This window comes from Dermacentor andersoni, chromosome 2 (assembly GCF_023375885.2).
Source record: "Dermacentor andersoni chromosome 2, qqDerAnde1_hic_scaffold, whole genome shotgun sequence".
NCBI lineage: Eukaryota > Metazoa > Arthropoda > Arachnida > Ixodida > Ixodidae > Dermacentor > Dermacentor andersoni.
This window is the reverse complement of record NC_092815.1, coordinates 101,892,389-101,907,987: the sequence shown is the minus strand read 5'-3', so window position 1 is coordinate 101,907,987 and position 15,599 is coordinate 101,892,389. Positions and strand designations below refer to the sequence as shown.

The window sequence follows — 15,599 nt, the reverse complement described above, 5'->3', positions numbered from 1 at the left end:
GCTGAGACAGGGTTGCCTGTGCTCTTTTGAACGCCAGCGGTCCGTGAGTTCCACGGCGCGGGTCTTGCGTTGCCTAGAGAGATGGCGCCACTTTGCGTGGCACCTCCTTCAGGCGCTTCTTCTAGATGAGCCGTGCGTTCTGTCTCCCTGGTGTCTTTCGCTGCCTGTCGTGCCGCCTTGAGCAGGATTTCTTCTTCTAGCTGGGCCTTCAAGTGGACCAGTGCACTGTAAGGCATGGATCGGTGGGGTGGGGTGGGGTGTGCCGTTGCGAACATGCACTACACCCATTTTAAGATTGTGGCTAGTATCTCCAACCAATCTGCTTGGCCGGTTGCGATTTCATGCTTACACATACGCTCGATTACCAGAGAGCCAGCAATTTTTTTGTTTTGTTTCACAAGTTTTTCTTTTTAAGCTCCGGAGATGTTTCCACCGACCAATGGTGAAAGAGTTTAGTTTGTCCTACTACAAGCAGTACGCAAACAGCTTTTATAATTATTTAAAGATGTCCTCCACTGCTACCGTACCATACATGTTCTGGACTCAAACTAGCAGCATTCTGTGGACTGAAGAATGGAGCTTTGTACTCTATATCGCTATTTACATGCTGTAGTTTGGCGGACGAACGAGCCACAGAAGGGGCCCAGTGCGCTTGGGCGAAGTCGAGAAAAATTCAACACGTCTTTCGACGTTGGGGCTGGGATCGGCCAATTAGAGCGTAACGTGCTCCTCACGGCATGGTCGCATGAGGCTCCCGATGCGCAGGCGTTGACTCGGATGAGGTGGCACTGTGGTGTGATCTTGTGACAGCAAAGAAACCCGCTCTCAGAAAGAAGCGCAATAGCGCTAGGCTTTGTGGAGAAGCACTGCTCGCAGGCGGAGGCGCATTGGTGGCTTTGCAGGCCCGCGTGTGGGGCTGGCCGTCATCGTATGGACCACCGCCGGCCGCGGGCCGGTCGAGAGGCCCCACAGGATGGATCCGACCCGTGAACCGTAGTTTCTAGACCTGTGCTTTAGCACAACCTACTCCCCGAAAAAGGCCGGTATTTACTCCACACTTTTTCGTCGTAAATCCGCAAATATACCTTTGAAACGGTACCCTTCTTGTTTGAGACTACTTAGTGTTTCTGTACCCAGTGTGCCTGTGATGGAGACTCTAGGAGGAAGTCCCCGTGGTTAAATATTTCCTCCATATGTCATATTATTTGCCAACATTCGGAGCTCAAAGAAGTAAATACCATGCAAAAGAACTATATCGGTAGCACTGGTTGATTAGAAAGGTTAGACTTCGATAAATAAAGATATATAAACGGGCAGGATGGTACGTATGTATGCAGGCTTCTAACTAAGGTTGTGAATTCGGTGAACGTATACGTGATAGGATTACAAATGTGGGTATATTCAATATCAAGCATTTTGAGGAATCAATCGGGAAGTCTGCACAAGGTCCGGTCCATTTAAGATGTTTCGCTCCCGTCCGTCTGTACACGCTGCACCATATAACCTGCAACATTCTTATTGTGACGGCTGCACGTTTGGGTTGAGTTCCTGTTCGGTAAGTATGCCGTATAGGGTTAAGACGCGCGCCGTTAACATATACTGTTAATATAATTATCCTTCAGAATGTAAAATATATATAGGGCCAAAAATAGGAATGAACTAATTCAAAGAAAGCCTAACGTGATACGAGTAGAGAAAGTAAAACTGTCCAAGCACGGGGGGCCCTATTCCCACCTCACTTCTTGCTTATTCAAAGCAATAGCAATGCCGCCAATGATGTGCCCGTCCCACATTGAAAATTCTGAAAAAAAAAAAGAAAACATACAGCACATGCATCTTGACACTTCTTTAAGGACACCGCTTCAGAAAGGTCTTGGTTCACTCAGGAACGCGCACAGCCATACAAGTCTAGCTCCGGTGAACCTTTCGAGCCTTCGTTCCAGCCTCTAACAACATTGCGCCCAAGTTTCGTAAGCGTGCACAGAGAACAGCACAGACCTTGTGCCTCTGCGGCTGGCATACAGCTCGCGTAAGTGCATTTGGAACTCAGACATTCGTCGTCGCTTCGGCGGCAAACTTTAGCGCACAAAGCCTTCGGAGATGATTTTGCATCCACCTCGCCGTATATGCATTTATGTCTAGGTCTATACTGAGAAAAAGCGGTAGCGCGCAAGAGAACACGAAGCATGCACACTTCGACGCCCGCGCCTCGCGAGCAGCATCTGCGCCTCCGGAAGCCGTTCACACTGACTTGGCGCGGTACGCGCGTGGTGGTACACCAGGACACGCGTTATTCGTGGCGCAACTACTTGTCAAAAGAAGGAGCGGGGTGGAAAGGGTGAAGAAAAATATTGCTTGGCGAGGAAGTGCACAAAGCTTGTTTACTTCACATGCGTGCCTGGAGCCAGGGCTATAAAAGCAGCCATGAGAGACGTTCGACGAGTTCGAACTGGCAACTGTTTTCAAGCGTCCCAGCAGTCGTGTCGACGATGCAAAGGAGTGCGTTGTGTACATCAATGCACCGACCGTGCACCGATGCCTATGTCGCAAAGGCGGGCGCATATATATAGGGGTGCTGTCGCGCCCCCTGAGCTTGTCCCGTTGTTGTTCGTGGCCGCTGTAGCCTTCTATCTTTTCGCATACGGTTCATCGCGGACCGACGGTTAGAAGTTTTTTGAAATGCACATTACATTCAGGCGTAGCAGGCACGCTTAGTGAGCATATAGGTTCTTCCTCCCCACGTCTGTGTGATTTCTGCGCGCTTGCGTTTCTTTCTGCAAACCTCCTGGAGCGTCGCCTCCAAAGTGCCCGTCGACGGCTTCCCCAACTCTGCTCCCGCAGTATATAGTACGCTTGTTTGTTTGTTTGCTCGCTGCTTGGCGCTTAGCTCGCTCGAGGCATTCGGGAAAAGCGTTGGTGCATGTCCAGGGGATTGACTTCGTCATACTTGCTTCGTTCGCACGGCGAGAGCCACGAATTCAGACTACATATTGTTATATGGTACGTTTTTTCCATGAACATTTCGAAGCTGTATACAGCTTCTGTTAAGAGTTGACGTTAGCACCGATAGAAGACGTCCTCTCTACTGACGTTGTTTTTCTTTTATTGTTTCTTTTTTTCGTTTTTCATTTATCTCGTGGTGCGTGCTGACGCTACTACCAGCAAATACTTCTGACATGAACGAAGACATGAACAATATTGTTTCGCATACGCTCGCGCTGATGTACGGTTCACCGTTAACGTACCGCTCACTTTGAGAGAAATTCGCCATTTAAAGAAAGGTTATGTAGGCACGCAGTTCACTCGCTCGGTGTGGGGAGACCGTCCTGCAGAGGTGGCACCCACTCACACGAGAACAGTGCCTTTAAAGAAGTGTGCCGGATGTCGATAAGTGCCCTATATATCGTACAAGTTAGGCATGCCTGAAACTGCAGGCGTTGTAGGCCACGAAGCCACTACGGACTGAAACTTTCAATTCAAGACCACGTCCCCAGGCTACCGCAGGAATATCTATGTCCCGTAAACTTTTGTGACTGACTGTATGTCTTCACATGTTACGTGAAAAGGGGCAAGGAAAAAAAGAAAGGAAAAAATTGCCCTTTTAATTTCGTCTGTTTTCTTCTACCTTCTTACAACCACGGGCAGCCCAGAATGATCCTCAGCCTCCAATCTTCCAACCTTCCCCCCTCCCCCCCCCCCAATTCTTTCTTTCTTTTCTTTAACTTCTTTACCTCGTCACATACATACAGCCGAACCGGCGCCCTTATGTTTGCTGTCAATCTTGCACGCAGATTATATTGATTCTCTCCAGGGCACGCAGCTTTGTCGCATCATGTAGCATACACCGTGCGTTGTTTTCTTTGTGTTCTCTTCCGGTCCCTTTTTTGCCCCTCATGTTCCTGCCTGGCGAACACCGCATGCCCCACTCTCGTCCTCCCGAATTGAGTGCCGGCTTGGCGCGCATGCAGACGGGACCCCGTTTCCCACCCTTTAGTGCTTTATGGAGCTGTTTTGTAACCCGACGTTGAGGGAATTTCGCTGACCGACAGATGCGTAATCCGAGCCTCGATGCCGTTGTTGCCGTCCCGCTGCGCGCTACAACGCACGCGCGTGTCAATCTCCAGGCGCTTCCTACTATTTTCGCATTCACGGACCGCAGCATTCAAAGCGCGCTTGGCAGCAAGGCTCCCCCCTGCTATCACGGTGACTTTTTTTCTTCACCCTGTATTCTTCTATCTCCGTTCTGGCGATCTCTTATTTCAACGCAAAAAAAAAAAAACAGGATTGGGAGAATCAGGCTGTGTATTTTCTTCTTCAAATCCATTTTCAAATAATTAGAAACGCACATGAAAACACAGTAAGCGTTAGCATACGCCGTGGTTCAAGGAAGTAACACATAAGCACAACACGACTATCGCTTAACAGCGGATCACGGCTGCAAGTGATGACCCCATCAGTGGAGAGAGAGAGAGAGAGAGAGAGAGAGAGAGAAATAGAAGACAACAAATGCAGGGAGGTTAGCCACACACACGTCCGGTTTGCTACCCGGCACTGGGGGAAGGGGTATGATGATGAATGATGATGATGATTTGGGATTTTTACGGCGCAGCAGCCGTGCAGGCTATAATGCGCAGAGAGAGAGCACAGTTTTGCGCACAATTTGAAGGTTTGCACCAAGTCTACTCACGGTTGCCAAGACCTGTCGACGTGAGCTATTTCAACAGCGCTTTCGTGGCTTTCTGTGCCATCGACGCGTACGGCCGTCGTCTAAGGATCTTCATTAGCGAAAATGGTCCAGAGTTCAGCTGGTTCAATTCTGTTCGGAAAGCTTCGCGCTCTCTACAAGAGTCCCATTCCACAAAGATCCCATTCCAATGCGTAACGAGTAGGCCTTCGTAAATGCCAGCTCGAGCCAGAGGCGGTGCAGTACTGTCGCCTAAGAGCGGGAAACTTTTGATGGCACTTGTAGCTTTAAGGATTGATCCAGCTTATGAAGATGACACATCGGGAAGTTGGGAGAAGACCAGTATTTGTGTGTCATAGGTTTAACCACAATTTGAAGCTTTCTTGTAACGTCGATTCTGGATAAGGGGATTGGAACGGGTCGGGTTTCCAGATGGGCAGACCGGGCGGCTTCGTCGGCGAAGTCATTACCAGCAATGCCTAAGTATTCCGGGTGTAAAGAAGAAGGCCGATAACCCAACAATAGCTCTGAAACAGATGACGCTGTTATTAATCAATGAGACATACGGGGACCGAATACACATCTATACTGATGGTTCAGTCTCACCTACAAGCTCTTCAGGTGCCGTTGTGATTCCGGCTACGCAAACCACAATCAAATTCAAGCTGTCCCACATTACAACATCAACAGCGGCAGAGCTTGCTGCCCTGCGTGCTGCTGTCAAATATCTCCTGCTAGAGACACCTCAGAAATGGGTCATTTTTTGCGACTCTAAGGCAGCACTTCAGAGTCTGCATTTTGCCCCGTAGGACTCATAAGCAGCTGACATATGAACTAAGAGACCACCATCAAGTTATCGCTAAAGGACATGGAATTACACTCCAGTGGCTACGTGGACATACCCCATCAGTGGAGTCCGTAGCTGGCTCTATAGTGTGCATAACCACCCACGGGTGATGTCCAGCACTGTGTGAACAGTAAGTTTTCATAGAATATGCAAAGATTATGATCCATCCAGGGCCGTATACTGAACGTTCACCTTTTGGAACCGCTGCTGTTCAATGCTGATGGAACTGGTCGAGATGAGCGAGCGACGGTTAGAGTATTGGTGGGAAAAAATACAAGGAAGGTACCGAGCAAGGCTCGTTACAAGCACCGGTAACCTTACAATAACATATAATGAAGAAAAACGTATAAACTAGACATTACCACATTGCTGTACTCCTGTTGATGTATAGTTAATTTGTTTATAGCTGAAGTAGTCTAGGTAACTGTTTGTCGCCGCCACGTTTCAAAGTGGATGCCATTAGTAATAACCACCATCATAACGAACCTAACAATAAAGTTTTCTAGGCAGTCACTCATTCGCAATTCCAACAAGAAATGCTCCAGTTTTCCCTTTCTCTTAAGTTTATTCCGCGAACGAATAGCTTCAGTCTTGCGACTCGATGCGATCACTGACTTCAAGCGTTCTTGAACTTCATTCAGTATTCTGTCAGATTGTCCGATTTATCAAGAGAACCGACTGGTAAATTGAATTGCGTCACCCAATTCGCAGTTCGTCACATGCATACGCATTGGCTTCTTCGTGGTATATAGCCACATATCGTCGCTTCCACAGGCTTTGGATGTCGCTTGAACCGAGGCACGTCGTGAAAAGCAGAGCAATAAAGCGTTGGAAGAACTCTGAGCCTGTTCCGGAATCAGCAAAAGCGCCACTACATACTAAGCGTTGAGTACGTCATTAGATGAAAAAAAAAATGTGTAACGAAAGACAAAGAAATCTTCTTTGGGATTCGGTGCAACGGCGTTCTAGGTATACCGAGCAGGAAACATTAACAGCGTTAAGCGTTTCTTTCTCGTTCGCCAGAGGTCGTCCCCGTCGTTAGTGCTCTCATTTAGCAGCCTGCGGTTATTATTAATGACCGCCCAGACAGAATCTGGGTGCCGTGCCTTCGCACTTACTGATGCCTTCGTTTTCTGTATGTACGCATCCGAAGTGAACAAGCACAACGAAAGAAAAATCTTAACAGCTCGAGAAGCCGTGCACACTAAGGGCACGGCCTGTCACGTTTCGTTGAAAAGGGTGCGCGAGATGGCAGCCTCGGAAATTTCGAACCGGAAACGCAACGCCGTCATCGGATGTTCCCTCTGGGGGACCCACGCTAATGAATCGGCGAACCAACAGAGCGAAAAAACTGCGCCCTAACGGCCCAGACGCAACAAAAGTCCACGCGCACCAAGCCAGCGCTTGCATCTGTGCAAGAATCATGCACTCCTCCGGGTCGAAAGCGTATACATACCCTGCAGCGTCTATCGCTTTGTCTTTCCTGCTGCTTTTCACGAAAGAAAGAGGCAAATGTCACAGGAAAAAAAGAAAAAAAATAGAGAGGACGCGAAACTTTTTGTATATACTTGTTCTTTTCTTTTCTTCCTTTTTGTCCCTGCAGCCGGCCGCGCCATGACAAAGAGGAACTCGCGCACTCACCCTGTTTGTTCGGCCCTTTCTGTAGCCGCTCCAGATTTGGTGCTTCATTTACGGCCCTATACTTACCGGCCAACATAAGGTGCGCCACCGGCTTGCATATAGCCTGTCTCCGTGGCCGTCAAAAACTCGCGTCAAACTCGCATTTCCGATGAGTCAAGCGCTTTTTTGTTTTGTTTTTCTCTTTCTTGCGGCCCCCTCCTATAGCGTTATCAGCGGCCGCAGGTCCTTAATTTGTTTAGTCCTTCCTGCGTCGTTTCGCGGCGAAAATAAACGCAAAAGAAGAAAGAAAGCTTTCAGAGCAAAGCAAAATCAGCGTGTTTTGTCTGTTGGCTCATATGCGTTCTTCCTTCTCTTCCAACCTCCAGCGCGCATATGTTTTTGGGTGACACGCCGCATTGTTTATTGATGGTCTCAGCGCGCGCATACAATTGCACGAATGACGTTGCTTTTGCTCGACCTGCTGCTGCTTCTGTTGCTACTGCTGCTGCTGCATGCTCCTGCATGAGGCGAGTGATCCTGTAAATGTTGCTCCTGGAAACAACGGCAGTGCGAGCGCACAAGCGCGGCTTGACGAAATCACAATAACGAGAAACAGCGACGACTAACGCAAACGAGCCGTTCTTATTGCGACCGCCGGAGCCTTGATGACACCCACCGGCCGATATTACTCTTATCTCTTTCCTTCTCTTTCGACGTGGTCTGTCTTTACTTTCTTTTTTTCTTACGCTAACTGTACGAGGGGCATTGTGACCGGTGCCGCTTTTGATTGCGTTTCGCGAACACGCAGCGTTTTGAGGGTATATCCCAGCTGAACGGTGGCGCGGCAATTCAGTGCCCGGAAAAGGACAAACGAAATGAGCTCCGTCGGGGGTGTAGGGAGAAAGGGGCGGGAGGCTGCGATCGACAGGCCCAGCAAAGTGCTATAGTTATATTGTGGCAGGCACGCCTGCGACCTATTGACAAAAACGAAAAGAAAAGAAGGACGGGAAAGAAAGAAAGGAAGGAAGGAAAGACAAGAGAGAGTGCGCAAGGCAATCCGATGTGGCATGCGAATGTCGCGTGGATCGACCACAGCCGTTCGCTTTTGTTTCTGCGGACCCCCCTTTTCTTTCTGTGTCCTCGTGCCGGCTAATTGTCGATAACAGCCGTTCATTCGCCGGCTCGTCGTTAGGCGATAACGAACCCGTGCCACCCTGCCTCGCTTACGCCGCATTCGCTTAATTAGCAAACGTCGAAGAGGAACTTCTGCGTATGGAATCGCGGGCGCGGCGAGAAGCGAAAATAATGCGGGTCTTTCGAAGACAAAAACGAGGGTAGGAAAAAAGAAGAAGAGTATATGCGGAGGAGGCAAAATGGAAGGGCGGGAGGTGGGGGGCGGGTATCAGTGGCGAGTAATTCCTGTACGCCATTGGTATTAGGTGCTGCCTCTTTTCTTTGGTCACGTTGTTGGTTTATGTATCTGTGACGGGACTTCAACGAGGGCGGCGTATGAAGCCGGCTCTAGTGTACACGCTTCCCCGTCTTTTATTTGCCGAGCGATGACCACAATGCGTGACTTCTTTTTGTACGGAGTTTTTGATGTCGTAAACGAGGGCTGCGTACCCTTTGTTTGTGAGCCATCGTCATATGTACCACAATTCCGCGAACTGTTCTTTACGACCCCAACGCGGGTCGTTATTCCCTGCCCGTTCGGACATGTTTTCTTTCTCATTTCTTTTTCCTTACCGGCGTCTAAGCGACGTGACAACGATAACAGCATTCTTTGACAAACGTTTTTATTTTGTCTTGCTTTTCATTTAGCTGCGCGCTTTTATGACCTGGTGTTCGCCGCTTGCAAATCGAAGTCGTATTACAGAGAGCGTTAACAGCTGCAATGAAGCGTTCCCTTAACAGATTACGAATTGTTAAAGCTCGTATAGCTTTGACGACAGCGTTCGATAAAGGCAGTCGTGATCAACCAGCGGCAAAGACAGATTCAACAGTGGCACAAGTCTGATAAACGTTTTGTGCGGGTGGGTGTGCGTGTGTGTGTATGTGCGCGTGCGCGAGTAGCCCAAACAGAAGAACTGTTTCTTTTCCTTGCCTTATACCACAGCAAATGTCCTGAGAGCTTGGCTCACAACTCATCAGCCGAGAAAGCTACCTACAGCTATTTCGCAGCACCTGAAGGCGACAGACTTGAGTGCTTGGCTGTACACACTTTGTGCCTCAATTACAACGCGTGGTTGACCCGAACTCCTGTATTCTCTCCTTCTTTCACCACCGCTCAACTTGCATAGCAAACTGGACAAACTTTAGTTAAGGTTTCTGCATTTTCTTCTCTCTCTGCCTCTGTCTCGTTGCCTCGTTGCGGCTTGATAGGTCAGATCTAAATAGGTCATGCAACGAGACTTTTCTGAACACGGGGCTGGGGGCTGTGAGCCGATAGGAAATTCAGTGTGCTGTCAAAATGCGCCATATTGTCGAATCCGCCATCTTGTCAGCTCTGGTATAGGCTTACAGGGTGGCTACATATACGCCCCTTCTGGTTGACTCAAAAGGCAAACAAAACGGAAAATGACAATACGGAGAAATTCAACAATGTTCGGAGTATCCCTTGTAGTCGCGGGGGAATGATTATGATGATGGGGTGTGGTGATGATGATGATGATTATTATTATTATTATTATTATTATTATTATTATTATTATTATTATTATTATTATTATTATTATTATTATTATTATTATTATTATTATTATAGTTTTTCAATCCATTTGCCAGTAAGAAATTGCGCATACTCTTATAATAAACAGACGAAACCATAAGACGTATTTTCATGCCGCTCACGCTATCCCTGAGAAAGCGCAGTCAAACATTTTGGAATCTTATCGCCTCATGTACCTGCGTCAGTTCTCAAGTCAATCTTAAGAATTACATTACAATTATAATAAGCCATCTGAAAAGAGCGATTCTATACTGACTCTCTTTGAGCATCCAAAAATGGTCCATACCTCGGTGTTCGAGCGTTAACATTAGACACCAAGGGCTGCTCCGAAACAAATACCGTTCGGCATTGAGCGCTGCCGCCCATCGAAGTGCACTCTCTGACGTGGAGAGTGCGTGGCCGCAGCAGAGCAAAGCACGTCGCGGGTTCGCCAACAACGACTGCTGCCGACACTCTGCAGGTTCTCTGGAGAATCATTTATTTAGTTATAGAAAAGTCTTCAAGGTCAGCAGACATTACAGGTGGGAGTCGTCGCATACATTCTTATGTCAAACTGTGTTGTAAATATGAAACGAAATGGTGGCACGCATCTGGCTTCTCAACAGATGAGTATCGCACTCCATCTCTTGGGATCAATACATATCTCTCCAAAGTCTGTATACATTTAAGAATTATGTTCGCGGTGTAATACCGAGCTGGTACTACAGATAAACGTGGCTCCATATAGAGCCTCCACCACTAGTTCCCGAGCGTGCGGAAAGATCCTCTTCGGGAATTTATAGCGAAATCTTAATTCAGGATATAGTCGTTTTTCAAACAAGTTAGTTGCTCGTAGATATCATGCATAGCCGCTCACCGGTCATAATCTCTGGCGTGACGAGTTGTTTCAAAAAAGGCTGATTTTGCCGAAGGGAAGGCGCCTCTTTGATATGCCAAAAGCACGCAAAATAATCAACGGCAGAAGATCGTAAAAATGTATAGTCACGCAGTTACCGGTTGCTGAGCTGATTTCTCACGTATATCCAAACTGCGTTAGGGTTTGGAAATTACTTCCCGACGCGACTACCTCCGTATAACAGTTACACATGAACGCGCACGTACACAACACGCACACACACGCACACAAAGTGCACACACGCATGCACACACATATACAAGCACAAAACACACACATGTACAAACAAAAGCACGCGCACGCGAGGCGCTTTCCTTTCGTGGCTTTAATCGCGCCGAGGTTGCAGTGTGTACTTTGAACGTTTATTGGCTTCTGTTCTAACAAAAGCTTGTAATATTTGAATTCAATATTGTTCGACTGGGCGTTCTCTCACCTTCATTTCCGGGCATCACGCGCTAGTCTTAAGTTGTCTGCGCATTTCAATTTCTTCTTTTGTACCAAGAACTCTTCCCTTCGACGGTTCCGCTTCGGGAGTTACGTTAGGAACCCTAAGTGACTTCTACAGGATGGCACAAAGGCGACGGCCGAGTCTGCAGTGCGCGAACATTGAATGGGGGACGGACAAGAAACGCATTAGTGCGCACGATTAACAATGAAGACTTCCCGGGAATGTTAAAAGAAAAAGAAAGGCGACGAAAAAAAAAAAGCGCAATCGAAGCACAAGAAACTAGAAGAATGGGAGCGTGTCCCTTTATTATGCGACGTAATGAGATCGAAATAATGAAGCTCGTATCGCCGCTTGAAGGCGGACACGGGCGTGATTATGACGTCGTTAAAGGAAAAAGGTTGGACGCGTCCGGGCGCGCCAAGTAAAGCGAGGACGATGGAGAATTAACGTTTCGATCGTCATTATCTCGCGGGGCGCTAAAGCCATTCAATTATTAAGTTACATTGACGCGTGCATGCGTGCCTCGCCCCACAAAAAAGGAAACGTTCCAAATGAATTCGAGAGAAAAAAAAAAACAAAAACGGGTTCTCGCTCGCTTTCAAGTCGAGCAGAACGCACGGAAACGTTCGAGTTACTATGGTCTTGCCCCGAACCGCATCCTCCTTCCTTCTCCTCAACCCGCCTCCTCTTCCTTCATTCTGTAGTCTTTTCTTGCTTTTCTTTGTCTTACTTTCAGTGTATTCTTCTTCTTTCTTTCTTTTTTCCTTTCTTTTTAATTCCGCGGGACCAGGTTTCGCAGTAGTGCTTACTTGAAATTTCTACGCTCACGATTTATGCTCCGCGATCATTTGCTCTGAGTTATTGTCCAAGATCAACATACTACAGGCGAGCTTGACGAAGGGCTATATCAGCGAAGAAAGCCTGTTTTCTTGTGATTCCTTCAATGACCCATTCAACTGAATTCTGTTATTTGTTGTGTGGGCCTTCCGCATTCAAAAAACGACATAATTTCTACGTGTAATTGATCTCGTCGTACCACTTAGACGTACTTTGCTCAGTGTTAGCCGGCGCCTTGGTCCCGAAGAAAATACATGTAGAACAGTGCTCATGTGCGGAGATCTGCGGTAATTTCTACAGCTTCGAGTAACAGACAGCTGACACCTGTTAGGTCGCAGATTCAGCAATGTTGCACATAACTGATAAATTGTTTGCCTAAATTCGGTGATATGCTTCTGTGCTGACGATTGTATCTCTCATGGTTTTTTCTTTTGTTATTTTACAGCGAAGCTGTATATGCCTGGGTTCTTGAAAAGAAGATGCGTGCGTCTACCGAGCCGTGTAAATTGAGAATTTCTCCCCATACGTGGGCCGACCCCGAAGATAGTGCAACACCGGGCCGACCCGCGGCAGAGGTGAAGCCGGCTTTAAGCACACCGCCAACTTGCAAAAGTTAATTTAATATCTTAGGTCCAAATACAACCCGTATGAGATATTAAGCTGGTAACACTTTGACCCGCGTCGGCCATGTCTACGTTCGCACCGCCCTCTCTTTGTCGGCGTTCCAAGCCCTCGCGTGTATCTCCTTTCCTTCCGCTTTCCCGTGGTGGTGGTCCCGCAAGCGCGCTATATAACGTGCGCTAGGGCCAGGAGGCGGAAAGAAATGCGAACCGTTTATGTGGCCCCGATCCCGCAAACTTAGAACGTTTCACCCGAGCACCGGAAGTTTCAGAGGGAGTTTGTGGGGAACTAATTTTGTGTGGCCTGTATTGTGTGTGTCCACTAGTGGTTCTCGAGTGACCTCACGGCCATTACTGCCCTGCGGGACGTCGACCAACGCACGAACGCCTTGGCTACGGTGGAGCAGTGTGTCACCTCGGAGTGCGGTGAAGTGCGTGTCTGTTGTACGTGCCGGGATTCGTTAGTGAAAGGCGTCGTGCGGCGTCTTGCAACAATACATGGGTATGTATACCCCCCGGTGCCTGTTCATCTTGCGAGGCTCAACATCGTGGAGCCTTCTATTCATGTGCATACCGCGTTTTGACGCACGGCAATGGACAGTTCGCCATTGAGGGGCCCACATACACAGCTTCACTGGTCATCCGCCTTCACAGAGTGGAATGGCACTAATCTTTTTTTTTTCTGTTGAAGGGCTCGGCTAAAGTTAGCTGGAACGCCCTACACTGTAAACGGAAATGAGCCGAAAAAGGCATTTTAAGGGATGTGACCTCCCTTGAGACTACGTGCCTGAAAACCGTGCTCCCTTAGAGTGGTGTAGAAATGCTCAGCGTCCTCCATTTCTCTCCCTCGCAAAATGCGGATGAAAGAAGGAGACAGAACCTCAATTCTACATCCTTTTTAAGAGGGAGTTTAGAAGATACAGGCCTCCCTTTAGCGTAAACGGAGTTCTGTTTCTTATTTTATGCGTTGTTTTCTTTTCTTTTACACATCTGTGAGAAGGAAACGAGAAAGGAGAGATATATTGTCCAAGTGGTTCTTTTTCTTTCTTTTTTTTCTTTCTGCAAATTTATACATTTCCGGAGTGCAAGCCAACTTATTTAGGGCGATATAATAGACGCTTTGTTCGCCTCGTCGACCACAATGTCCTGTCGCGCTGCCAGAACCCCCGGTCGGCATCTGACGAGCTGTCTTCGGAAGCGAGACCATGCAAAACTTCGACGGCTTAGGCCGCAGAATGTCCTCGCTTCTGTTCGTCTTACCATCAACTAAAAGTGAAACTGCTGAAGGCAAAGCCCGCAAAGCGCCACTGTCGTCGGCGCCGGTGACGGCACCTGTTTTGCTCATCGTAGTTCTGCGTGTGTGTCTATATGCGTGCTTACGAGGTAATTTTGGCGGCCGTCGGAGAGTGTTTCGTGTAGTGTGGAACCTCACAAGAAAGCTACCTGCCCCACTGCGCAGCACGGCGGTGATCGGCCACTGCGTAGTCATCGCTTTGACGTGATCTGTGTACTGCAATACACTTTTGCGCTTCGCGCGGCCGTGCTGGGGTATTCCCTCCTGCGCCACGATATGACAGCGGCTAGTGAAACCTCACCCACAGCCCTCACAAAATCGGACCGCGTACGGTGTCGACTGCTTTGGAAACGGCGCGTTTCGGATTACCGCTTGCCCAGTTGCCTCATGTTTGACGCGGCTTTTTCAAGCTGCGGTGGTGAGTACGGCGCGGAAGCATTGCGCTATGCGCATAATGCTCACACCTTTTATGTCGCGGTGTTGAGACTTACCGGTCCTTTCAATAAAACTCAAGAAGCCAGTGCCGCACAAAAAGGAGACGTTTCCACTTTTTTCTTTCTCTTTTTCAATTTAATTGTCGTGTTTTACGTGTCAGAACCATGATCTGTTCCTTTGACCTCGTGCTTAATACTAAGCACAACTCCAAGGACGCTTATAGCAACCACGGCGGGTCAAAGAGTATTGGAGTTTCGTCATCAGGTGTGTTTGATAACCACTTCGCCTTAAGTGTCGATATAGGTTGTGACAGCCCACTTGAAAAACACAACAGGAAATTTTAGTCTGTCGGTCTTTTGTCCGTAGTGTGACGTCCTGTAGTTCTTGATCAATATTCAATTAAAAATTGACAGAGACCTCTTTAAGGCTATGTAAATTTGTTTGTAGAGAAAAGAAAAAATAAAGGAAAAAAAAATCTCCCCGCAGGGGATTCGAACTCCGGACCGAGGCATCCCGAGCCCAGCATCTTACCACTACGCCACGCCGAACATGCGCTTTGGTGCATATTTGAGCTATACAAACACTTTACGTTTATGTTTATATTTGCATTTTAAGAGTCAACATGCCCTTTCATTCCACCGCGTCAACTGCCGCATCTCTAGAAAAGTAAAAGTGTTCTTACCATCGACAGGTACATTGTGTAGTGCTAGAACATCGATTTTGCTGTAGGATATCCATATTAAATAAGAAATACAGAAATAGACAACGGTGACCGGGGACACTGTTAGGTTGTTACTGCTAATTTCGACAGTTGTCTCTCGCTCTGCACTTTTGAGCGCGCATATAATTCTGTGTTCAATGCAAGATAGCTACATAAACATTCGTGGATGATTGTTCATTCTGACAGCATACTGGCATCTCTCGGCAGCGCTGTACCAAAATAATGAGACCCGAGCGAGACAGCTTTTCACGCAACTTTGTGGAACAACCCAAAACTTCTTTTTCGCTTTGTAAAAGCTTATGCAATATTTCTGGGAAGTTAACAGTGTCAGTTTAACGGCACATGTAAGTCCACAGGCCTGTGTGCCACATCTTACCAAATAACACAAAACGGATACGCAGCCATTCCCGCAGATGATATGATTTTCATCAGCGGCCGATTTTGAGGAGGCCGGTAGGGCATTTATGGTG

At 47.8% G+C, this 15,599-nt stretch overlaps 1 long non-coding RNA gene and 1 pseudogene across 1 annotated transcript in view; both read right to left on the bottom strand.

Annotated features, from left to right (window-relative positions):
• LOC129387595 (uncharacterized) overlaps positions 1 to 15,599 on the bottom strand; it is a 207,913-nt gene that overhangs the window by 70,610 nt on the left and 121,704 nt on the right. The window lies entirely within an intron of this gene.
• LOC126542115 (U2 spliceosomal RNA) lies at positions 12,581 to 12,748 on the bottom strand (annotated as a pseudogene).